Source organism: Cervus canadensis, chromosome 26 (genome assembly GCF_019320065.1).
Source record: "Cervus canadensis isolate Bull #8, Minnesota chromosome 26, ASM1932006v1, whole genome shotgun sequence".
Classification (NCBI taxonomy): domain Eukaryota; kingdom Metazoa; phylum Chordata; class Mammalia; order Artiodactyla; family Cervidae; genus Cervus; species Cervus canadensis.
This window is the reverse complement of record NC_057411.1, coordinates 2,439,744-2,465,634: the sequence shown is the minus strand read 5'-3', so window position 1 is coordinate 2,465,634 and position 25,891 is coordinate 2,439,744. Positions and strand designations below refer to the sequence as shown.

Below are 25,891 nucleotides of genomic sequence, written 5' to 3'. Positions count from 1 at the left end.
GCCTTGTTATCTCAAAGAGCAAGGTTCTGGACCGTTATTATTTGAGAAAGTACTTTTTGTGTCTCTTGCTAATGAACTACACAGCAAGTCATCTGAAAAAGAAATTTTTAAGGCATAATTTCTTTCCTCTTCACAGTTAATTTTTTTTCAAGGCTCAAGTTCTGTGTCAAAGTTTTCTTAGCCTGGATATAAATTTCTAGATATCAGTGAAAATTGATCATAAGAATTCTTTGGGAAGGGAAAATTGTTTTTAAATAAACTGAAGACAAGGATTTATTTGGTAGGCAAAGTACTTAAGGGCAAATTATTTAAATATTGCAGGACTGTCTATCAGTAAGTTAAGTAGGTTGATTGCTTTTAAAAATTATAATTTTTTATTATAAAAAATGCTCTTATATATGCACTTTTGAAAATAATAATATATGCTTTTTTGAAAAATTTCAAAAACAACAAAAAGCAAAGAGAAGTAAATAGTCAACACTCCTAATCCTACTACCAGAGATATTCATTGTTAATATATACTAATAGATGTTTATCCTCCTGGGAACGGAAAGGTCTAAATTATCCTGTATAGAGAAAACTGGCCCCAGTTCTATTAACTTTTGGTCAAAAAATAGTAAAACAGTGATTTTTCATCCAATAAAAATAATCCTATTGGCACTCTAAATTTTGAGAAGATAAATCCAATTTTTATAAGTTTGGTTATAATATTCCTGTGCTACAATTTACTTGCTGGGCTGAATGTAATCCTTTAGCCTTTACTTCAATAAAACAAGAAAGATATTTACTTTACACACATCAAAGATGTGGGTGGGCATGTCTCTATACATTTTCCTCCTCTCTTCACAAACAAGGTTGTATAAAAATATTTACTGCTTCCCCATAGGTTCATGTGTGTGGTGCAGTGTCCACGTCATGAGGCAGAAGGATGGATTATTCACTGGAGTTTTTACGGACCCAGATTCAAGTATTTCCCCAGCTGTGTTTACAGCTTTGGGTTTCTAAGCCTCTTGAAAAGTAATCAGTTTTGATCATCTTAAATCCCAAAGTAAATTTTCTTTTCTGGAGATTATTCTAGTTGCTAACACAGGTTAGTCTGGCCTATTGAGCCATCTTTCAGTGCTGTAACATCCAAACATGAACTCTGTGGTTTTGCTTCGAGGAAACAGGGAGCTTTGAAATACGGCTCAGATTCTTCCCTGCAAGAGGTGAGGTCTCAGAAATGCTTTGCTCTTTTTAAAATTGTGTCTTGTCTCATTCTCTGGTCATTTCACTTTATAAGTCTGGTCACTTCAAAATAGTGTAAATACCTTTAAAGCCAAGTTCTCATATAATGCTATTTTTTGTATTAGTTTACATGTTTTAAAACTTTCTCTGTACAACTGCAGTAATACTGTCAGTAATACTTGTTCTTGACTAGTGAGAAGTACAGTGATAGTTAAAACTTTGGGGATTGTCATTTATAGGTGATTTCTTGTTAGATAACTTTTATAAATGACTATGTTCAATATTCTTTAGTTTAAACCTTTCTGCTGTAACCATTTTAGCTACAAAAAGCCAGAATGTTTGCTAAAAGCAGGAAAGCTAAGACTTTACCATGTAACTGGGCTAGCCTGAGCAGATAAATTAGTCCATCTGTGCCTCAGCTGCCTTATGGAAATAATAATGAACTAATTAACTCAATTAGCTAATTTATGTAAAGTGATAGTGTGATGACTAATATATTGATAAGTGCCAATAAACTCTAGCTGCTGCTCCTGCCACCAGTAACTATGGTCAGAGTCAGGTCCAAGCCTTTGTGACCCCATGGATCATAGCCCACCAGGCTCCTCTATCCACAGGATTTCCCAGGCAAGAATGCTGGAGTGGGTTGCCATTTCCTTCTGCAAGGGATCTTCCCCAACCAGGGACTGAACCTGGGTCTCCTGCATTGCAGGCAGATTCTTTACCAGCTAAGCTCCCAGGGAAGCCCATAGTCAGAACACTCTTGTCCAAGGACATCAGTTCCCCACCAAGTGGAGACAGGCTCACTTCTTCCCCACTGGCAACTGTGAGAACTTTCTATGTGGAAAAGTGAAGCAGCAAGGGGTCATCTGCAGGGCTGTCCAGGTAAGCCAAGCCAACCACAAGTCACCATTTCTTCAGTGACACATGCAAACACTAAGAAAATGAGATGAAAGCAACAGGTGTCTCACGAGATACTTAATTTGGTCAACATATGCTGACCATCCGTGGGTCACATGGTGCTGTTCTGGGTATGGGATACTGAAGAGCAGACACATAAGATGTACTGCCTGCCTTTAGAATCTTCTGTCTCTAAGGAACTTTTAAATGCATGGTATTTAGGAATTATTTGTACCCATGAAGAGAATGTATTTTCCAAGATTTCTAAGGAAAAATATTTAAAAGGAGCCCCATTATACACAGAACACTAGAAAAGAGAAAGAAAAGATACTCAGTTAAAATATCCAAGCCTCTATCTCCATCATTTTTGCTGTTATGATAAACTGCTTCAAACTCAGTGACTAAACCCACAACCCTTTATTATTTCTCTTAATTCTGGGAGTTGGCTGAGCTCTTCCACTGTGGATTTTGCCTGAGATCACGCACGAGCCTGCCTTCAGCTGCCAGGTCCGAGACGGCCTGACCACATCGGGGAGGTGATGCTGCCATTGGTGAGAGCCTCTGCTCTCTTCCAAAGGCCTCTCGTTCCCCAGGAGACTTGCCTGAGCGTCTTAACAGCATGGCCATCTCAGGGTCCCGGCGGGTAAGGGTGGAAGTTGCCAAGTCTCTCAGGGCCTAGGCTCTGGAACTCCCACAACATTCCGAGGCCCGAGCAGGTTGATTCACGGGGTGGGGACATGGTCCCTAATTCTCACTGGGAGAAGCATATCATATTGCAAAGGGTTGACACAGCATCAGTTAATTACTTCTGCATAACAAACCACCCCAAAAGTTAAAGGCCTAAGACTAATCTCCCACAGCCCATTCACCTCTCTTTAACTTGCGTCATGTTCTCTTTAGTGGCATGTGTAAATTATTCCTCCTGTTTCTGCAGTTCATCCATTTGAAATGTCACGACAAAGTTAGGGTCAATGACTTGAGGGAAAAAGAAAACTACACTTCTTTCTCACTCTCAGAGTTCAAAAGCGGATGAATGCATTGAGGAATAGCTCCAGAAGTCAGCTTGGGATAAGATGAAGAGAGGACATGTTTCATTAAGAAGAGGAGCCAGACTCGGAGGCGGGGCCTGGGGTCCTCCTTGCACCTGGAGCTTCCTTTGAAGTGAAGGAAATTGCTCCACCACGAGGAGGCGGAGGGAGGCAGACAGATGTGAGCACGGAATGTAAAACTAGTAAACACTCTGTACACACCCAGGGGGCAGTCAGCAGCATAGGCTGACTAATAGTAGCTCCAGTTCATTTTCTTGGCTTCTGGTATTTTACCTCACATTTGATGCTGAAGAAGTTCATAATTTAGACAACTTTAAAGTTCTTGGACTTATGATCTAAAGAGCAACTGGGCATTTTCCAGTACCTTCACCTTCTGCTTCTCTGTTGTGGGGAGAGAACCATGGCCTGACACTCCTAGAGAAGGGTCCCCAAATTGTGTCATTTGCTTTAGTTACAAAGGTTAACCTAGAAGTCATTTCACAGAAGGAAGTATAGACAAAAAGCAACAGAGGTAGAGACCCCAAAGGATGCGCGTTTCCAGAAGGATGTTGGAGCCTTTCTGAGTGCTGTTTCTCAGGTGAGACACTATGCCGAGAGGGCGCTGTTAGTCACTCAGTCATGTCTGACTCTGTGACGCTATGGACTGTAGCCCACCAGGCTCCTTTGTCCATGGGATTTTCCAGGCAAGAATACTAGAGTGGGTTGCATTTCTTAAGTCTTTGGATTAAGAATGGAAATCCCAGAAGCAGAAATTCTTTCCTGGGGAATGTGTTGGTGCAGGTGTACAAATGCAACAACCAGTGTTCCTGGGAAGGAAGAAGTTATCAGGGAGACAGAATCCTTCAAACTGGCTGGGTGAGGTCTTTATGTTTGAATAATACACATTCATGTATTTTCACAAATGCTATATGAGATCAGTTTAAACATAGGTGTGTGGCTGTGTGGGTGGTCTTTTTGCTTGTTTTCCTTTTTATAGACTTGGCGCCTCCTCTTCCCTTACACACGTATATATCAATTCCCAACATACCCACCTACACAGATAACTGATATTAATAATCTAATATGTATCTTTCCTATATTTACTGATGACTGTATAGTCACATAAAAATGTATGCCTACACACACATGCACTTTCTGATCATTGTTTGACAAAAACAGAAAAATATTACCCTTCTTTTTCCTGCATTGTGCTTTACTCAGTCAACAATACTTTCTGAAACTTCCTGTCAACTAGCAGAACTCTGTCATTCTTTTTGATAGCCATGTTGTTCGAACACAGGGCTCCCCTATAGTTTATTCAAATACTCTCCTATTGCCAGAAACATTGTAGCTTTCAGAGATAATTTGCAAAAAAGAACTAAAACAATCCTCCCCTTCCAAAAAAACATTTAGGTTCTAGCAACTACATCTATTGGAGTGTTTCCCAGGAAGAAGATTGCTGGCCTGAAAAGTATGTGTATTTTAAATTTTAGTAGGTATTGCGGTACTGCTTCCCCAAGAGGCTATAGCATTTCTCATTCTGACCATGAAAGTGATCCCTTTCCTACAACCCTGCCAGGAAGAAGTGCTTCAGATCTTTTAAATTTTAGAAAATCTGGTAGGTGTAAAATGATATCTCATCTTAATTTGCATTTCCCTCGCTTTGGGTGAACTTGAACATTTTCCATAATTCTTAGCCATTGGATTTGCTTTTCAACGAATTGCCCATTCATATGCTTTGCCCATTTTCCTACTTTTTTGTTCTCTTGGTCTTGTCAAATTACAATAAATATTTGTATATTATAAAAATGAAATATACTATCTACACAATATGTATTTCTGCAAGCCTACTATGGTCAATGATATTTTTACAATAGCTTTGCCTTAAAGTTATAATTTTAGAGTTAAATATGCCTACATTTTCTCTCATAGCATTTGACTTCTCAGTTTTGATCAGGAAAGTTTTCTGCACAATATAGTACATATAATCTAGATTTTTCTTGCAAGAGCTTTGCTTTACCTTTATATTTTTAGTGGTGTATTTTACTCATGTATTTGTACCTTTAGATACACAATAAAATTGGGATCAAATAAGGTACTTATCTGAATACAATGGCTTTCTAGAGAGTTCTAATAACTGGTGAGGAAGTCTCTGCCCCATGTTTAGTTTTCTAAAATTACTTACCTTTTCTTCAGTATTTCATTTTTTTCTAGAAATGATATAATCATCTTATTTAATTGCCAAAGCCTAACAAACCAAAATACCCACCTTGCTGTGAGTTTTAGTGAAATACATACACAATTTGAGGGAATATTTTTATGGCATTGAGTCTTATCCAAAAATATGGCATGTCTGTCCATTTCTCCTTTTACATACATATTTTAGTATGATTTTGTTATTTCCTTTTTTTGTTGTATCTATTTCTAAGTATTCCAGAGGGGTTGATTTTGAATGTTTTTTTCCATTCCTATTTTATTACTAGAATAGAGAAAAGTTAATGATTTTTGTTTTTTGCATATTTTTGGATCCGTCTACTTTACAAAATTCTCTTCTTAAATCTAGGAGATTTTTACCAGATTCCTTTGGGTTTTCTAAGTTTACAATCGTATCATCTGCAAAAATAGATCATTTTTCCTCTTCTTTCCTAGTGTTTTCTCCAGTTTTCAAATTTGTTGCCATTAAGTTTTAAATTATATTCTCTTTTAATACTCTTGGTCATTTTAATATTTGATCTTTCTACTTTCTGATCTTTTATAATTTTGCTTTTTTTCTTTTAAAAAATTAGATTATCAAGTGGATAGAATTTTAATAAGATTTTAAATTTATTTATATACTTTATTACTTTTCTCCTTTCTATTAAGATTTTACCTTTATTAATCATTCTTTATTGTTATTTTTCTAATTTCTTAGAATGTAGACTTATTTTATTTACTTCTCATCTTTATTCTTTCACAAGGAAGGCCTTTTGACTGTAAAATTTCTACAGCTCTGTGAAATTAGAGTAGAAAAATTGTACAGTCAAAAGACCTTCCTAGTGAAAGAAGGTCAGTAATTTCCCTTTTGATTTCTTCAAGTCAATTGTTTTCTAACTATTTCTTCATTTTCAAGAAGACAATTTTTGGTCATCTTTTGATAATTTTTTTCTTACTAGCTGAATTAGGGTCAGATAATGTGACCTATAAAATCTTTATTTTTTGAATTTCTGAAGCTTTTTTGTAGCCAGATATATGATCAGTCTTTATAAATGTTCTATAGACATATAAAAAGTAATAAAAATTATCTATATTTGAAATGTAGGGTATTCTCCAGTTATTATGTGTGGAAGCAGTATGGCACATAGACTAAAAGCAAAGAATATGGGGAATGTCTGCTTTCAATCTCAAACTTACCGTATGACCTTGACTGTGTTTGTAAGATATAAATAATAATGGTATCTACCTCATAGGGTCTTTGAGAGAATTAAATTATTTAATATATTTAAGTACTTAGAATAGAAATTAGCACATACCAAATGCTATATAATTAATTTTGTAAACAAAAAACATTCATATATGTCAGTTCATATATGTCCTTATTTCTTCTTTTCTACGGAATTGCCCAATACAGTCCAAAGAGATATATTGGGTTTATTTAAGCTTTTGCTGTTTCTAAGGATGGCTCTGTATCAAAACATTGTAAGTGAAAGTGAAAGTGACTCAGTCATGTCTGACTCTTTGTCACCCCGTGGACTGTCCATGGAATTCTCCAGGCCAGAATACAGGAGTGGGTAACCTATCCCTTCTCCAAGGGATCTTCCCGACCCAGGAATCAAACCAGGGTCTCCTGCATTGCAGGCAGATTCTTTACCTACTGAGCTATGAGGGAAGGCCTTATAAAAACATCATTCTGGTTCTATTTTAAATTTCAAATTATTAAAGTGATAGATTTTAAAATGCAATCCTTTTTTCTTCTTTAGATTTTCGATGCTCATTTTACTTCCTTGAATTTTTTCTTATCTCTATTACTTATTTTTTACATTTGATGCACAATTTAAAATTTCTTTGCCTTTAATAAACTTAGTCTCAGTCTCATTCTTCCTTAATTAAGTTGCCTTTTCTACCAAATCATACATAAATAACCACTCTCCTTATACTTTATAATGCTGGATTTCCTTCAGAGCAGTTCAGGCAAATTAAGTAGCCTGTATAATCAGATTGGATTACAGGTGTGTTCCCAAAATGACATTAAGTGTACTGAGTTCTGTTGTCAGTTCATTCTTAAAATTTCCAGTGTCCTTCATTTTTTGTGTAAGTCCAAGGTTTTGTCTCATATCATATTCCTTTTGCCTAAAGAAATCCCTTTAAAATTTCTTGTAGTTCATGTCTGTTAGTAATAAATGATCTAGGTCTTTGCTTTTCTGGAAAAAAGTCTCAATTTCCCTTCATATTTGCTATAGAATTTGGGATTGACAATTTTCCCCTTCTAGCATTTTAAAGATATTCCTCTGCAGCCTTAGGCTTTATTCCTTTCTTATGAGAAGTCTGATCTTTCTTATCTTCCTTCCATAGACCTGAACCATGAGGAAGGCTTTCTCCTACCTTCTACTCCACCACTGTCAAATCCAATCATTGAAAACAGCTTACCAACAGGGGCCATTTCCAAAGGTAAGCAGAGGGCCAGGGCAGACTCCGAGCTAGAGACAGTATGTGTTTCAGGGGGTGTATAGTCGTATAGTAGTAGTGCTCAGTCGTGTCCGACTCTTTGCAACCCCATGGACTGTAGCCCGCCAGGCTCTTCTGTCCATGGGGATTCTCCAGGCTAGAACACTGGAGTGGGCTGTCATTCCCTTCTCCAAGGGATCTTCCCAACCCAGGGATCAAACACACATACCTTGCATCTCCTGCGTTGGAAGGCAGATTCTTTACCACTAACTCCACCTGGAAACCCAGGGGGTGGGTGAAGCTATTACCAGCAGGAGAGAAGCAATGATTAGAACTCAGAGAAAGAGAGCTTGTGCCCTATGTCAGAAAATGAAGCATTGCATTACCCTGGAAGGGGAGTTTAAGTGCATGGAAGAAGACGTCACTTCCCTCAGAGTTCTATACCTCCAAAGCATCACCTTCCCAAGTTTCCTGCTCCTGCTTCTCTCTTTTCTTGGAAGAAGTAACCCATGACCTGCTATTTCCCACCCAAGGGGTTCAGGCCCATTCCAGACATGAACACAGATTTTCAGCCTTGGGGAATTAAATGAAAGAAAAATTAGTCTGTCTCTGCCTTTGGACTGATGTTTATAATTCATTTCTGGTGTAAGAAACAACAAATCCAGCTAGCCTAAGTATACCTTGGATATGAAGTATGCTCACATGCCGTTTGGATCTCTAGTTAAACTTGGCCTGAACCCCAGTACCACCTCCCACGAGAGTTCAGAGTCCTTGGTACAATCTCTGAGGGTCCTGGGTTCCTTTGTCTTACATCTCCCTCTCTCCAGCTCCTACATCCACATGGGCTCTGCTAGTTCTGCTTAAGTCTAGACAGTTCATCAGTTTGCCCCCAAACACTCCCATTACTTCAGTATGTGCATATAAAAACTTTAATAACAGGTCACATTTCATTTGGTCTCCATTTATTTTTTCTTCAAACACTCTCCAGTTTAAGGAGGATGTCCTGGGCTTATGATAAGAGAACAAAGAAGTCCACCAGCAGTGGTTGCTAGTATATTTTTAGTGGGAGGGTGAGGGAAAAGTAATATAAATTCTTTCCTAGGGAGAGTAGAGCAAAAATCAGCAGCGCATCAGAAACTTGGAATGGACTTAGCCTCAAGTGATAAATTGCCCTCCACCAAATTCATAGAACAACAAATGGATTTGAGTAGCTCCTCTGACTTCAGCACCACCACCTGTGAGAATTGTTAGTATGTGTGGTGGCCCCATGTTGCAGTGAATGGCCATCAGAAATAAATCACTTTCCATTTGTGAAAACATTGCCAAATATTCTAGGCAAATGTGATCATCCATATAATTGGGATGATTTTCAAAATATTTAATAATCAGTACAGCAGAGGCATCAACCAATCTGGTTAGACCTGACCAATCATTAGAGATGTTAGGAGTAAGGACCCATTACAGCCCCATGGTGGACACCAGCTGAATACCTACCCTGCCTACAACTTAATAACACCTGTGCTAATTCATATCATTTTGTACCCAGATGCTTCCTTTCTCCTTCCCTTTCCAAACTATATTTAATTGGCCAGAAAAGTTTTATGGGAAAAACATTTTGGCCAACCCAATACTTTGTTCATTCATTCATCTATCCGTCTATTCAATAAAGACAAGATTAAGCTCTTCCATGTGCTTTCCCAAACTTTCTCAGCTCCTGTCCCATTACTCCTCATACAGGTGTCTTCCTTAATTAAGTCCTTGCGTGCTTAGCCTCATCCTGGCATCTGTTTCTCACAAGACCCAGACTGACTCCTAATGGTGGTGTCACAATCACAGACAACAGAGTAGTTTGTTATGTCTGAAGCCATCCCGGTATCACTATGGAGGGTAACCTCCTTTCCATTTTGGGGGCATGCTCATTAACAGACCTTGATTACTGTCTCTCACTCTGTTCTTCTTCCCATCACACCAGCAGAATTCTACAGCTTCCCAATGAGGACCTACTTTTGCTTTTTTATGAAATCTCATACGATCGCTTCCAGGGGAGGATAACAGTGTAACAGAAGTCAGCCATTTAAGCAGGAGCGAAGAAAGTAGGTAGCATGCGGATGCTATAGAACGGGGTGATTTTGGAGAGGGACTGGTAGAGCAGGGCAGGGAGAAATAGTAGCAATCAGTTTAGAACATTTGGTTTTGAGAATACCGGTACCTGGAACAGACCTGTTGGTGAACTCTGGCATGTGGTTCCTGGTTCATTTATTCCAGAGAAGACGCTACCTTAAGATGGGTAGAGGATAGACCAAGAGAGTCACAGATCTTCTTCCAACTTCAAGTTGACAGGAGTTAGTGTGGGCAGTGTTCTCTGTGGCAGAGGTGAGGACATGCCCAACATAACTGCTTCCCCCTCTGCCAAAACCCTACAGCAGCATGACATTGAAGAATAAGCATCCTGAGGTCCACCCGGCTTGCCGCCCCACACACTCCAAAATCACAGCTGTGAGTTTATGGAGGGGTAGACAGAATATGATCAGTGTTGATCCAGGTGCGGCCACATCACCGAGAAGGACTGGCCACGCTGGGGAGACACTAATGAGAATCACCCAACACGGAGCTGGGAATACACCTGTGGCAGGACTTGCCAAAGACATGCTTTCAGGCAGCCTCTGGGGCAACTCAGAGAAAGTGGGAGAAAGGACTGGAAGGGCAGCCTCTCCCTTGCCACATGCACCAGGCTGCTTCAGGGGGACAGGCTGAGCTGGAAGGACCAGTCTAGCCATCCTAGGCTGATGGCCAGTACTGATATTGACACAGCTTCAAATTACAACAGGGCAAATGGGGAACTTAGTGTTCCAGGGCCTCTATTACCCAGGCCAGTTATTAACACTGCTTCTAGTTCTTAACTCCATAAATGTTCATGGAACTAAGCCGAATGGATCTGAAAAGTAACTAGAGGCATCTTTCAGACACTCTCACACCCCAGAGAGAATAAGCTCCTGCTGCCTCACCAGTGCTCTGGCCACTTGGCCACAGTTGAGGTCAATATTTCCAGTGCAGGGTTAGATGGGCCACCCAGGGGTGGAGGACTCGAGGACAAGTTCACAGTGATAACAACTCCACATTCTCATAACTGCTGAGGGGGAGTAGGAGGGGACCCTATTCATTACTCTGTGATCATCTAAACTTCGACTGGAAGTGCAGCTTCTACGCTGGCCCTGGGAGGAGCAGCAGCTCCTAGGGCCAGAGGTACCAGGGCTGGCCATGGAGATGCCTTTGTCCACGTCACCCGAGCCTGTCTGTGGCTCCACCTTGTTGTGGCTTTATGGCCACAAGGAAGTGCCCTTACCTACTCCAGACACCTCATCGTGGCTTAGTGGCAGGTGCCCAGGGAAATTCAGCTCTAAGAAGGGCTGAAAAGAGAGACAATCATCCAGGTTCATTGTCCAAGTTGAGAAGGAAAATCTTCACCTGCTTGTGATTTGAGAAAAACCAAATGAATTGCCCCTTGCTGAGATTCTGTTGGAAGATTAACAGCTATCTCTGCATTAATGGTGAGTGGTTTTCAAGATATTCTTTCTTATATTTGACTTTGGAGAACTGAAGGACAGGATTCTTGGCAGTGAACGCCATTTTTGAGGACCTGCCCTCTCTTGGACGGAGGCAAAAGTTCATTGGGAAGGAAAACACTTCTCCATCTAGACAGCTGGCTTCTTCTGTGCTTATAACACCCGAAGGGACCAGCAGCATGCTTTGCCTCTTGTTTATGCCTTTTCCACACCATCTCTCCTTGGGCCATTTTGGGTGTGTATCTGTGACTCACTGTAGGTCACTAGTTATTGTGAATTTTTAACTTTATCAGGAAGAAGTTTTAAGAAGTTGGGCTCTTAGGCCTGGACAGAGCACTCTATTAGACAACATAAAAGACAGCAATTATAAGGAGGTTTTGTGAAGAAAATGATCATTTGGTCTTATTCACTGAGGATTGAATATACAGAAAGTAGAATTAAGTGGGACTTAAATTATGCAACACTGAAAGTCTATGAAGTTTAAGGTGGGGGTCTTTAATAAAGGTTTACTAACATTGTCAATTCCACTTGAAAGGAATTTCAATTCCTCTAAATAGCTACCGATGTTACTGTCACATGAGAGCACAGGTCTTTTTCAAGTTCTTCCCAAGGTACCAGCCAATCCTGACTGTGGGCAAGAAACTCCAAGACCACGTTTGAGGCGCAGTCTTTCTGCCCACTCAAGATAAGACACATCTACATTTGTGAAAATCATTAAGGTATAAGAAGATCCCCTGGAGAAGGAAATGGCAACCCACTCCAGTATTCTTGCCTGGAAAATCCCATGGACAAAGGTGCCTGGCAGGCTACAGCCCATGGGGTCAGAAGAGCAGGACATGACTAAGTGACTAAACCACCACCACCAAGAAGACTCAGGTTCTCTGAAGCAAACCTAGAAGCATGATGGGTCCCAGTTCTCATGGGCCCCCTTTTTGGCAAAGGGCCAGGGCAACGCCATGTGGGCCTGGGAAGGTCACAGGCGCTAAAATGGACCTGCACCCCAGTGTAAACACTGTCATTTACCAGTTGGGTGAACTTGGGCAGAAGTTTTTAACAACTTAAATCTTTTAAGTGAGAAAAAACAAGCCACCCTTCCTCTTTCCTGTAACTGTATGAATACCTGGCAATCTCCACCTTGGGTTTTAATCCTCTGTCTTTAACTCTGCTTCTTCATGGATGAGGAGTTCCTGAAAACTGAGATTCTTCTCATCCTTGACAGTGACTAGAACATCAACAGTTTAATACGTTTTTTGAATATCTGAATGAATGAATCATGAAGGTCTAGGTTGTGGCATTACTGTGAAAATTAAGTGTAATAAAGTCAGTCTCCTTTCTAAAGTCCATAGGCTTAGACTTCTAGGAAAAGGAAGGGATCCTTCCAGGTGTAACCTAACAATGAGAATTCCTTCATTCATCCACTTGTTTTGCAGTCATCTTTAGTTCTTTTGACTAATGTCTGTTGAAGGCACTGGGCTGTGTTCCTTCCAGACACTGGGCCAAGTCCTGCAGGTCTATGAGAATTCATGTTCCCTAGCTGACTGTCTAGAGAGAAGACTATCTTTTAAAAATTACAATCAGGATCACTGCCTGAGTAGGGCATGCAGCGAGCACAGCGCAGGAGTGGATGTCTGCTCGGGAAGGTGAGGAGAGGTTCTATAAAGGAGGTGGCACTTATGCTGAGCCCTGAAGATGGAGTTTCCCAAACTGAGGGAGGAGAAATACCCGAATGTCAGGTCTGCCTGTAACCCACTGGGCCATTTGGACAAGTTACTTTACCTCTAAGAGACTCAGTCTCCTCACCTGTTAAGTAGAGTTTGCTCCTGGGGTTTCTGCCAGGATCCTGTAAGAGAGCATTTAAAAGTGCACGACATCAATGCAGGTGATGCTAGATGGATGAGAACTGTTAGGGTGGTGATGCATGAGTCAGAGCCTAGCAGTGAGAGACCCTGGTTGTTACGGGAACCACATTCAGGTTTTCTTGGGTATCTAAGAGGGACCCCAACAAACAGTGCTTCCGTTTCCCACCTGAGTTTGGAATAATTAGAGAAAAATTTAAGAGTAATTACTGAGGCCAAAATATCACCTTTCAAATGGTAATAGCTAAGTTGGAGAACAAGACCTGGAACAAAGTAAAAAGAGCTTGAAGGCACCCAGCCCAGGCAGATCTGGGCATGATGTCTTCTCAAACAGAAGCCTGCCCTGGGAGGACTCAGCATATGGAGCAGCAGAGGAAAACCCCCACGACAGCCAAGGGAGGAGTGCAGCTGAGCTGGCCCATCGATCTTTCCTAGTTTTCCACTGAAGGACTTGCAGGGGGCAGAGTGAGTGAAGGGCGAAGTATGGCTGGAGTTTTCTTTGGAAACCACTTTCTTGTGGAAATGTTAGGGCAGAGGGGGGCGGGGCAGACCCCTCTAACACAGTGTTACTAGGGCATGGGGGCTGGGGCATGGGCAGTATTCTGTGGGTGGAAAGGATACAGAGATGTTGCTGAGGTATGATAGGCAGGCAGGGCCCAGGGTCATGAAAAGCCTGGTGTGCCAGGCCAGGCAAATGGACTGCAGGTGGGCTGACCACAGAGACGAGACATGGTGGACCAGGACTGCTGAAGAGACCAGCTCGAGAGGCTGGCATTGCAGACATACGGATACAGTGGCTCCAACCCTCATGCCCATAGGAAGAGAGAAGCCTGGAGCCCTGGTTCCGCCAGGCCTTTGGGAAGCTGAGGATGCAGGCGAGGAAGTGGGATCTGGGTCAGACAAGCTCAAAGTGAAAACAGAAGAGAGCGATATTCTTGGGTGAGCTCCAGAAGTCAAGAACCAGGAGTACAATCCATTCAGAGAGGAAAGCAAAATTTGAGTAAGGGAGTGGAAAATCTGAACAGTTAAAAGAACATAGGAGAGTAACATTCTCAGATTTTTTTGAAATGAAAGATTTTTGGATGATAAGAAGGTCCAAGCGGCAGCCCTGAAAATGGGCAGCTCCAGGGGAATAGAGGTAAATGTCCTTAGAGTTGGTGGGGTCAAGGATGTAGAGGGGTCATCCACAAGGACATGGACCCCCTCAGAATGAGGTCAAAGTTCAAAAGGAGAGACAACATTTTACACTTTCAACATATGGTATTGGGTCAATTGGGCTTCCCTCATGGCTCAGAAGATAAAGAATCTATCTGCAGTGTAGGCTACCTGGGTTCGATCCCTGGGTCGGGAAGATCCCCTGGAGGAGGGCATGGCAGCCCACTCCAGTACTCTTGCCTGGAGAATCCCATGGACAGAGGAGCCTGGCGGGCTGCAGTCCATGGGGTCGCAAAGAGCTGAACATGACTGAGCAGCTAACACACAAATGATGGAACCAAGAAAGACAGATACAACAACGTTCACAATATCAACAACCATCAGCAAAAAAATTAAATAACCCACCTGGTTCATGCAACAGTGGAGTCATATAAACACAGATATTTACAGTTGAGGAATATAGGCCTTGTAACATTTATAGAGGGAGCAACAATGAAGTCTTTTTTTTTTTTTTCCCACTAAAGAAGAATGCTGGCTGCAGGCCCATGGAGGAAATCTTCACAAAATATGTGCCACCTCCAATGGCTAATGTACTCCCTCTTACCTCCAAAGCCCACACCCCGGAGCAGTGTCGGCCCCCAAACCGTAAATCCATCCAGTATCCTAGCAACTCATCTGCAAACCAGACAACACATGGGCTGTGCGCTTGTGAGAGAAATGCAATCTCTTCCACATACACAGAACCAGATGGCACTTATCCCATCAGCTGATATTTGTGATTATTACTATTATTTTCCATAATTGCCCTTCTGGGTCCTGTTTACTCATATCATGCTAAGTAATTGTAATTAACCAATGAAATATTTGGAGCTAGGCTAGTTCAAAGAAGAAACTGAGGCCAACATGATGGAACGTGTACAGCAATTCCATCTCATAATGCTATATACTTTCAGCTAAAGTATATAGCATTTTATTAAAATCAGATGGAATTTGTTCACTTTTGTTGTGGCATTCAGTCATCTTAGACAACCCTACAAACATGCTATGAAAAAAAAGGAAGCCAACAGGGGTAAAGTAATTCTGATGAATATTGAGGTACTGTCTTAGCAACAGTTCTTTGCCAGGAATGTCTTACAATAGTTTTCTGCCAGGAAGAATCCTTGAGAATGCCAACCTTCATTGTGGTGATCTAGAAGGAAAGAGCTTTGAAAACAGACCTCCTTTCCCCCATAGATTTCCCTGTCAAGATACATAAAAGAATTCAGACTAATCAAAAAGCCCAAGTGAGCTGGCTGCCTAACTAGGACAGGCCCAACCTTGAGTTCAGAGAGCTTTCTAATGCGTTCCATCCGTCTCTCCAGAAAACAAAGTTTACAGGATATGTTGACTGCAAAGGAGGCTTGCTTCTAACGAGAAAGATAGCTGAAATGGCATATCATGGAAGTTTAACTCAACTCTGAAAATACTGCTGCTCTGAATAAATGACGCATGCCCGAGATGCTGAATTTTTTTTCTCTTTCTTCTTCTCTCTTCCTCCCTCCTCCCTTCCTTCATTCTTTCCCTCCTTTCTTTTCCCTTCTTTCTCTCTTCCTTCTTCCCTTCCGTTCCTTCCTTCCTCCATTGCTTTTTTTCTTTCTGCCTCTTGCTGTTTAATCATCATGAGAGAAGTAGCCAGAAGTCCTGTGAAGACCTGAAGAGTCAGCCTTTGAGGTTCTTTATCATCTGGTCCACCTTTCCCACGCAAGCCGAGCAGAGGATGGCTCCTCTTCACCCCAGCAGGATGAACACTCCATTGTCTTTCCCCTTGTTTCCACTCACACCTTCCTCCCCAGCACTCACAGGCTGTGATCACCCCTGTCTCCACCTGCTGTCTGTGCTGGCTTTGTTTTCTTTGTCTTCATTGCTGCACATGCTTATCTCCAGTTTCAGAGAGAGGGGGGGCACTTTAGCTGTGGTACGTGGGCTTCTCATTGTGGCCACTTCTCTTACTGCAGACATGATCTTAGTTGCTCCAAGGCATGTGGGATCCTCCTGGATCAGGGATCAAACTCATTTCTCCCACATTGGCAGGCAGATTCCTTACACTGAACCACCAGAGAAGGCCCCTGCCTGGATTTTTCTGCCCCTCTCAACTATCTCCCCATATCCTTCAAGGTATAATTCATCTTCCATTCTCCATGAAATCTTGCCTAATGACACCAACCAACACCAATCTTATCCTTTCCTGATTATCCCTCCTGCTTACTCTCAAGTCAAGGATAGAAATTGTCGCTGTGCTTGGACCTCTGTCTTGAAGATTCCTAGGTTACCTCTGAGCTGAAGGCCTTCTAGCAATAACGATGAGAATGATATAGGAGCAGCATGTGTCTAGTACTTGCCAAACCTGGTCTAAACTATCTAACTTGGTAGTGGTTGCATTGGAACTTAATTTTACATCATCTCGTAATATCCAACTGTATATAGTTCTAGGCTCTTATAGCCCTTCTGATAACATTTGCAGCTTTTAAGGGATAGGCCGTTAAAGTTTTAGAGAGAGATAACCATAAATAATGTCATAGAGAGTAACAACTGATCCCTCTGGAGGGGCCCCTCAAGTTGGCTTTCCCTTCTTGGGGTTGGTTTGACAGATCCCAAAATATGATTTTGAGGATGCACTCAGGGGTGATGGATTTCCTGGTGTGTTTTCTGACAAATACATGTATAAACATATCCATCTACATACTCAATATATAAACCAGATTAATAATTCTTCTGTAATTAGAGACAGTCCTTCCCAGAAACTATACTTCCCAGGGCTACTTCTACAAGGCACTTCCTTCTAAATAGAGGATGGGTAAGAACTTTGATTAGTGCCCAGGAAGTTGCCAGGGAACATGAAATCAAAACCTTTCCACATTTCTTCCCCAGCAGATGAAACTGCTCTGGCCCTGTCACTTGTTGGCTGTGCTGGCCTTTGGCATGTACTCAACATCTCTATGCCTTGCTTTTCCAACTGTCTATACAAATAGTACGTAACTCATAGTGTTGTAAAAAGTGCTCACAACAGTGAGTAGCACCAGCTAAGCACTTAGTCAATGGTGGTTTTTTATAATTATTATGTATATCTTTTCACCAGTATTTGAGACACACTTCCATAACAACACAGCAGCCCTAATGGAATAATGAAGCCCACACTGATTTTTTTTTTGAAACTTCAAAGATTATTCTAAATCCAAGAGCACCAAGTCAAACGGCCTGCTTTTCCTTTGTCTTCTGCACACTGCCCCACTTGCTGTTTTATGGATCGTGATCTCCTGCTGGTTCAACTTCTTGTCTCAGTTTTACTCAACGAGCCGCAGGAGCAGAATGCTCTGTGCTGTGAAGCCCTTAGCCTCAGGACTTGTTGTCACTCCCTGAAAATGCTTTTCCCCAGAAATCTTGCTCCTCCTTTTCCTACATCTTCTGTGAAAGTGCTAGCTGCTCAGTTGTGACCTATTCTTTGAGACCCTATGGACTGTGGCCCACCAGGCTCCTCTGTCCATGGGATTGCCATTTCCTTTTCCAGGGGATCTGCCCAGCTCAGGGATTGAACCCGGGTCTCCAGCACTGCAGGCAGATACTTGGCCCTCTGAGCCTCCAGGGGAGCCTCGTGGCTTCCCCCTGCCTAGGTGGGACCTGCCTCCTTCCAAGGCGATTGACACACAAGGAAGGCAGCTGTAGGCAGGCCTGGATGATTCATGAGGCTGGCGGCTGGCCCTGCCCCTCTTCCTGTCTTGGGAGACACTCAAGCCAGCGTAGAAGCCTGTTTTGCAGGTGTTTCTTAGTTGAGTATCAAACCGGTGGACCAGTACTTATTCCTGAAACACCAGCAGGTATATAAAAGGCTTTGCTGCCTTATTCTTATGTAGTTGTTGTTAATAATAAAGGAGTAGCCACATCTACCATAGTTTCTATCAGATGAAAACGTGAATGGGGAATTTTTTTTAAGCTTCCAGCTCTCTATGAAGTGCAGGCAGTTCCCAGGTGGGGACGGTGGTCTAGGCAGCCAGGGACAGCTTGGGAGAGGACCCAGCTCTACTGCAAGAGAAGATGCAGAGCCTGCCCTGCGGGCCTGCGACTAGAATTTTCCCTCCTTCACTCCCTGGTTGTTTTACAAGGTATCGGATGACAGGCGGCGCCCAGTCAATGGGGAGAACTAGAGACTGCAGTCAACACCTTCCTCCCCGCCCCCCTCCTATTGATTCTTCTTCCTCCACCCCTCCCCCTCAGTCAAAACACCAACCCACCAGCCCAATCCAAACACCCCTGAAGAAGTACAGTGTTAGAATGTGTGGAATCAAAGGATTAACAGTGTCAAGAGAAGAGGGGTACAGTAGAAACTAACAACGTTGTAGAGCAACTCTGCTCCAATAAAAGTTAACTTAAAACAGAGAGAGGGAAGAGGGGGACAGAATACGAGGAAAAGTCAGAATTTCAACATTTTTTTTCTCCTTCCAGGGAAAAAATAGAGTATATCTCTCTGGGCAAGTAGGCCGTCCACCTCGGAGGGAGAACCCACGTGTTCCCCAGGTAGTACATTCCAGAGAGTGAATAAATTGCCGAGAGATGCTGGACTGGGGCCATAGAAATACACGACGTTAAAATGCAATGATAGAAGCTGTTAACAATCCTTCGAGAGATGCCAGAGGGTTTAAGAGGCAGCCGCAATACCTCACAGGTGCTGCTGCAGCGCCGGCTGAGTTGTAGGGTTCCTGTCTTTTGCTGCTGGGAAAGCTGAGGCAACACAATGACTTGCCTAGGGTCACACACCACGCTTGGGACAGAAATAACCCTGACTCCTCCGTCCTGGCTCTAACCAGCTGACAACGCCACTTTATTACTGTACTATCATTCCAATCTGAATCACGTAAATTGCTCCTAATTGCAGGTCTGCAATGAACTATAACCTCCGTGTGACTTCTAGCTGCCACACCGGTGAGCTAGGAAGTGACTGAAGTTTCACAAACTCCCAAATATGGGATAAACTAGTGGGGCAGGGGGTGGGGGGGTGTTTGAAAACTTGACTCTGAAACTGCTGAGAAGCATCATATTTGGATTTTTTTTTAATGAATTTGAATCATCACCTCTCACTTATTAAATCTGAACAGAGAAGCACTTGGGATCCAAATGGATGACATTCACAAAAGCATTCAGGAATAAATCTCAGATATTTTCCAAGCATTCAATCTTCACACAGTTCCTTTTCATGCTCATTAAGTGACTGTCTGTTTTTGTATTTAAATATCCTAGGTGGAATCTAAAAGATAAACGAACAGATTCAGAGAGAACAAATCAGTGGGAGATGACCAGTGGGAGAGGGAAAAGCGGAGGGGCAAGATGGGGTAGGGGAAAAGTGAAAGTCACTCAGTCGTGTCCAACCAGTCATGTCTGACTCCTTGCAACCCCATGGACTGTAGTCCACCAGGCTCCTCTGTCCATGGAATTCTCCAGGCAAGAATACTGGAGTAGGTAGCCATTCCCTTCTCCAGGGGACCTTCCCAACCTAGGGATGGAACCCAGGTCTCCTGCATTGCAGGCAGATTCTTTACCGTCTGAGCCACCAGGGAAGCCCTAAGTGTAGGGGACTAAGAGGTAAAAACCAGTATATATAAAATAAATAAGGAAAAAAGATATATTGTACAGCACAGGGAAATATGACTGTGATTTTGTAAGAACTTCAAATGGAATAAAATATAGAGGCTAAAATAACATTGCAAATCAACTATACTTCAATTTTTTGAAAGTTGTTAAAACGATAAAAGTAAATAAACTTTCTTTTTTAACTCTTTTATAGGCAGCTATTGGAAGGGGGTGGGAGGAGGAGCCCAGGAAGCAACCAGGCATAGAAATTCAGATCTGTCCTTGGGGCTGGACACGTGCCATGCTCAGGAAAGAAAGTAAATTCCAGTGGGCAAATTGCTTTAACTGATTCATTTGTCCACCCAGAGACGCCACCTACCTGCTCGCAGGTATTCAGGTGAATGACAGGTGGGCGGGGCCTACTGACTGTTTCGATAACTAAGGTCCCAGCAATGTTTTATCTGTCGAGGCTCCTGTGATGTCACACATTTCCTGGTCTCCACCGACCAATGCCCTCCTCCTTCCTCTAGGCACCTGTAGGACGGCGGTGGAGGCCGGTTACTGCTGGGGCAGCCCAGGGAGTTGTTGGACTCAGCCACAGGCGTGAGAACCGCTGGGGTGCTGCCTCTTTGAGAGCCCCGGGCAGCACTTGGAAGGGTGAGCTGAAACCCTGCTGTTCCTCCCTGGACGTTTAGACCGTGGACCCCTGACGGATCTGAAGGAAGAATGTGAGTGAAAAATAGAAGCTGAATGGTTTAGCCCTGGGTGTTTGTCCCAGAGGGAGAAGTTCTTTTTGAAAGGAAAGAGATGCCTTTGACATTTTGGATGCAGAGGAAAATTCTCCCAGGTCAGATATTTAATCCTTTTGGTTTCTCTTAATCATTAATCCAGCCTCTGCTTGTCTGGGAAGTTGAACTGATTATTATTATTTTTAACCTCTGAGGTGGAGTGGGTACTTTCTTTTGAAACTTCAAGATGCAGACCTGTATAGTGTGTGTTGGGAGGGGGCTGAAATCAGAGTTGACTTATTTTCCCTTGCTTTCGGCGTTCACCAGAGGCAATTTCCGTCTAAACCTGTGAGATGACCTTAATTATTCCCCACCGCCCCCCTCTGAAAATCTGTTCCTCCGGCAGGTAAATTCTATTGCCCTTACTCAGAAGCCTGCACTCCAGTCTTCTTCCCTCTTTCTTCTCTAGAGAAGTCTACTGTTTTCTTTGTCCTTTATTCTTTTTAAAACTGCTTCACAGACTTGGATTAGAATTGTTTACATTCAGACCCTGAGTTGGCTGCCTGCTGACCTTTGGCTAAAGTAAAGATCATTTCCTCAGTGTTTACAAGAATATAAATTCAGGTCTGATACGTAATTTTTTGGAACTCTTCCATTTTTTTTTTTTTCTCTCTACCTTTTCTTTGCAAATATACCAAGGAGACTGTTCTGCCAGGACCTTTCTTTCTTGAGTAATTTTACCTCTAGAATCCATTTTGTTTTCTTAATCCTGACCACACAGACTGTTACCACTTCTGTTCTGGATGGTCCAGGAGCCACACACACTCTCCACCCAATACTGTTGTTAGAGGAAAAGAAACCATCTCCAAACCTGGCTCCCTACTGGGATGAGCTGGAAAATGGGGAGAAAAGTCAACCTGTGAGGGAGGCATTTCATCCTGGATTCCTTCATGGGCTATTTTTCTGAGATTTCAGTTAGCCAGGGAATCATCTGTTAGGAATATTCCTATTCCTATAAATATTCATATTCATCCACCCAGAAATTCAAAGTACATGTCAGTTCTCCTAGAGTATAAATTGACACGAATTGAGAACACTTTAGTCTCAGACGCTTGCTTCTCCCCCTAGACTCTGCCTCGCGCGTGTTGCCAGTCTCTCTCACTCCTCGGAGGCTTGTGTTGCCCCTCAGCTGACCTTTGAGTCTGCCCTTCTCCCCTGAGCCTTCTGTTTGGGTGGTGGCTGCTTGTCCTTCACCAATAGCCTCACTTGATTCAGAGTTTTATCAGCACAAGAGAGAAAAAGATCTCTTAGATCCTAAATCTTCTGGATAAAATTGTGTCCTTAAAGTCACAAACCTCTTCACTATATTTCCTTCCCTCTGTGGGCCGTGGTTCATTAGGTCTCTGCATAGTAGGTAATGTATGATTAAACAAATCATTTTATCACTATATGTCAGGGCTCCTGACTATTAAAGGAACAAAGCTATGGATACTATGCCCCCAGATATAAGAAAGAGTGTGTACATGAGTTTTGCTCACAGGGATGAAAAGATCCACAGTGGTTCCCTTCCTGTAGTAACTCCATCCCTTGGTTAGGTGTAAAATAGCTTGATTGAAAACTGTACAGCCTCTTCCATTTACATCTTCCTCATATTACTTCTCTCAGCCCCCGTTTCTTCATCAGTAAAGCGAGAACTAATAATCCCAACAACATAAGATGGTCCTGAGAAGTACATGAGGTAACATATACAGAGCAGCTAGTGGCCACTGCCTGGTGTCAAGTGGGTGCCAAGCAAAGGCTAGATCCAGTCTTCCTGAGGGTATTTATCTGGATTGCTAGAGTAAATAGTCTGACCTTTCTGAGATAAAAGGTCTAATGTGGTTGCAATTGTCAGGAACCCTGATAGTTCTTGTTATGGTTATTCCTTGTAAGTAGTTCACACCGATGTTCACAGTGCAGAGAAAGGAAGCAGGCAGGAGGGAGGAAGATGCTTAAACTGTGTCTTTAAACGGGCCAGGCAGACTGGTTTCAGCCGTTCTCCCAGGCCAGCTTTAGGAGCTGCTAGCCATGTTATTACTCCTGCCTTTTCGCTCCTCGAGACTCTCATCCCTGTACAACAGCCCCACAAAATGTGGTCCTCCGCAGGCTTTCGGGGGAAACATTCTGTCGGCATTTGTGCAGTCTGACTTGGCAGACAGCCCTCTCTGCTCTCAACTGTGTTATCTCCAGGGCAGACTGTGCTTGGTCTCCTCGACTGCAGCCTGGTGAGCGGCAGGGCTAAGTCCCTGGGAGGAGGAGCCCTCCCTGGACTGAGGAAGGGGAACCGGGAGGTCTTGTGGATACGATCACCCCCTCAGTAGACCGTCATGTGCCCTTTGATGACCTTGAGCCATTGCGTGAGGGCAGGCGTGTTCCCAGTGCCCTGGGAGCTTCTCCAGGTCTCATCTTATCCTGAAAAGATAACGTTCCTTTTCATCATCAAGAGCAAGGTAACCGCCTAGTGGGTTGAGATCAGGGGTTCACAACCTTGAACTGATTACTAGCTTGCTCAGGGGAACCTGGAGATGCACCTCAACCTCCCCATCCATCAGTTTCCATATTTACCTTTTCCCCCAAAAGGGACGTCAATGTGTTATGTTTCACATCCCCAGGCCCCATAACAGAAGCTGGATGGGCGGTGCACCTATGTGAGTAGGTCAGGTTGGCTGCAGGGGAGTGGCCACATGCCTCATTAGGAAATATTAGTCTTATTTATTGAATTCTAGGTGGAATGGTGCTACTGCATTAGAACAGTGGCCTGTTTTTTGCCACCAGTCTCCCTGAGTTCAAAACCCATCTCCACCTCCTACTAGCCTTGTAACCTGGGATGGGTTATTTAACCTTACTTTACCTCAGCTATTAAGAAAATTGTGAAGCTGAAATGAATTGAAATGTTTAAAGTGCTTAGAACAGTCCTTGGCACACTGTCAACTATTATTTTCTTGAAAGGAAGGCATAGTGGCTAGAATCAGTCAGATCTGGGCCAGTTCCATCAGGTTAATTATCAAACTAAATCAGTAATTGAATATCTCTTTGTCTCAGTTTCATCATCTGGAAAACAGAATACTTACCAAACCCACTGCTATTGTGAGGAATAACTGAAATGGTTTCATATAAAGCGCCTGCTATATAGAAAGCACTCAATAAGTGTTAAATTCTGTAGTATTAGAGGAAACAATTATTATATTGGATATAGCTAGACTTCCTGGGTCATGCCACAGTTTGGGTATAATAATGATTGAAAGAGTAGTAAATTGAGAACCAAAGACTCTCTGAGCAAAACAGATTTCCCAAAAGGCCCCCAAAGGCTTAGAAGGAGAATCTGGTAACAAAGATTATTGATATCTTGTTTATCTTGGAGTTCCAAGCTAGAGGTGCTGTCAGCTGAAATGCCTGGTCCTTTGCAGAACTGTGGGTAGTAGGATTCTGCGATGCAAATAAACAGTGGGGTTTCCTGGAGTGGTGATTCCTGGCTTCCTGGCTTCCAGCATCTCCTTTTTAGACTTGAAGTCCTCACTTAAAGTAGAGAAGATAAGGTCTGCTAGGATTCTGACTACTTAAAAGACCATTCTGTACGATGCTGCCGAGAGGGGACTTAAGAGAGATACTCTAAAATGTATCCTCCCCCTTGCCTCAGCATTTGTGGACTCTCTGGTGTACATAACTCGTCCTGATATTTGTGTGCTGGCAACGTATAGACTCACTTTTATGTGGGTGGCAAATTTATTGTTCTCTGACAGGGCCTCTAAATAACATGGGCTTTTCCAAACTCTTTGGAAGGAAGACTACATCACTCTTTCTGGGTTAATAGGATTTAACTATCTATTATCTCCAAAGAATAAAGGTTTACATGAAAGACATGCAAATTGCAAAGCACAGAAACTGCACTGAGCTGAAATAAGAAACAGAAAACGTTGACTCTCCTCTATAAACATCTTCCATTTATCTTTTCCTCTCCTTTGGTTCTAAGATGAGGACAACACAGTGACCTGTTGCTTACCCACAGATATAGTTCAGATCAACATAAGGCAGAACTTTCAAAGAATTAGAGTTGTCTAAAAATCCAGTAGACTGTCTTGTAGGGCAGTGAGTTCCCTGTCTGAAGGTGATTGTTTTATATATTTATAAATATTTATATATTTAGTACCTAGTACAATGGCAACCCACTCCAGTATTCTTGCCTGTAAAATCCCATGGATGGAAGAACCTGGTAGGCTACAGTCCATGGAGTCCCAAAGAGTCAGACATGACTGAGCAACTTCACATGTTTACTGGATGAACGAATGACAAAGAAGATTTGCATCTCTTTAGCAGCACATACTGCTCATCTGTACAATAAGGATTTAATCACTGATCTCATAGGGTCATTCTAAAGATTAACTGAGAAAATACATGAAAAGTGTCCAACATAGTATCTTGCACTTAGTGAACTGCTCATTAACTAATAATAATTATGTTTTATTTTACATTATAAAATATAATCTAAAAAGGAGGGGAGAGAAGGGATTCCTGGGATTCAAGTAGAGGAGAGACAAGATGACCCCCAAATTTGAGATTTGTGGTTTTCTACTCCTGTTCTCTTCACCCTGCCCTGCTGGATCTGTCTTTCCAGAAGAATATCTCGTGCCCTCCCCCACCCTCTCTCGCATTTAGGGAGCCACACTTTGACATGGTGGACTGACGATACGCTTCTGTCAGTGGCTAAGTTCTGCCCCAATTAACCAGAGATTTTTTAAATATATATCATTAATATGTGACTTAGAATGTGTGGACTTCACTTCCACCATTATTTTCCAGTGACTCTTAGTTGCTTCTTATGTTTGATGCATTTGTCACAGGGACAGAAAAGACTTCACCAATAGCAGAGTGGAAACTCTACAAGAATTTTCTTTAATAGCTTCTTGGCATGGAGCGTGGCAATAACACACATATGATGGTGAGGTCTAAATATGTCATTGCTATCTGTTGAGATGATTTACATAACTTGCTTATGACTGCTCTCACAGTCACGTGGCCTTTTTTGAATAGTACACTACATGTTTGGGCTCAAGCATACTCACGTTAACACATGAGTCATCTGGTGTTTTCAGATTCCTCATTAACTATTATCATTATGCTTGTCTTATGCCTTCCACAACACATGCACAAATTCAGCTATT

At 42.4% G+C, this 25,891-nt stretch overlaps 1 protein-coding gene across 5 annotated transcripts in view; it reads left to right on the top strand.

Moving 5' to 3' along the window:
* LNX1 (ligand of numb-protein X 1) overlaps positions 1-25,891 on the top strand; it is a 183,653-nt gene that overhangs the window by 34,807 nt on the left and 122,955 nt on the right. The window contains exons 2-3 of one of the 5 annotated variants that reach the window (XM_043447586.1): positions 7,701-7,796; positions 20,496-20,693. The exons of 1 other annotated variant lie outside the window; for it this stretch is intronic. The gene's annotated coding sequence lies outside the window, so the exon portion shown is untranslated. Of the gene's footprint in view, positions 1-7,700; positions 7,797-20,495; positions 20,813-25,891 lie in introns of those variants that run through there. 3 more of the 5 variants (XM_043447587.1, XM_043447588.1, XM_043447590.1) reach the window with 3 other exon arrangements.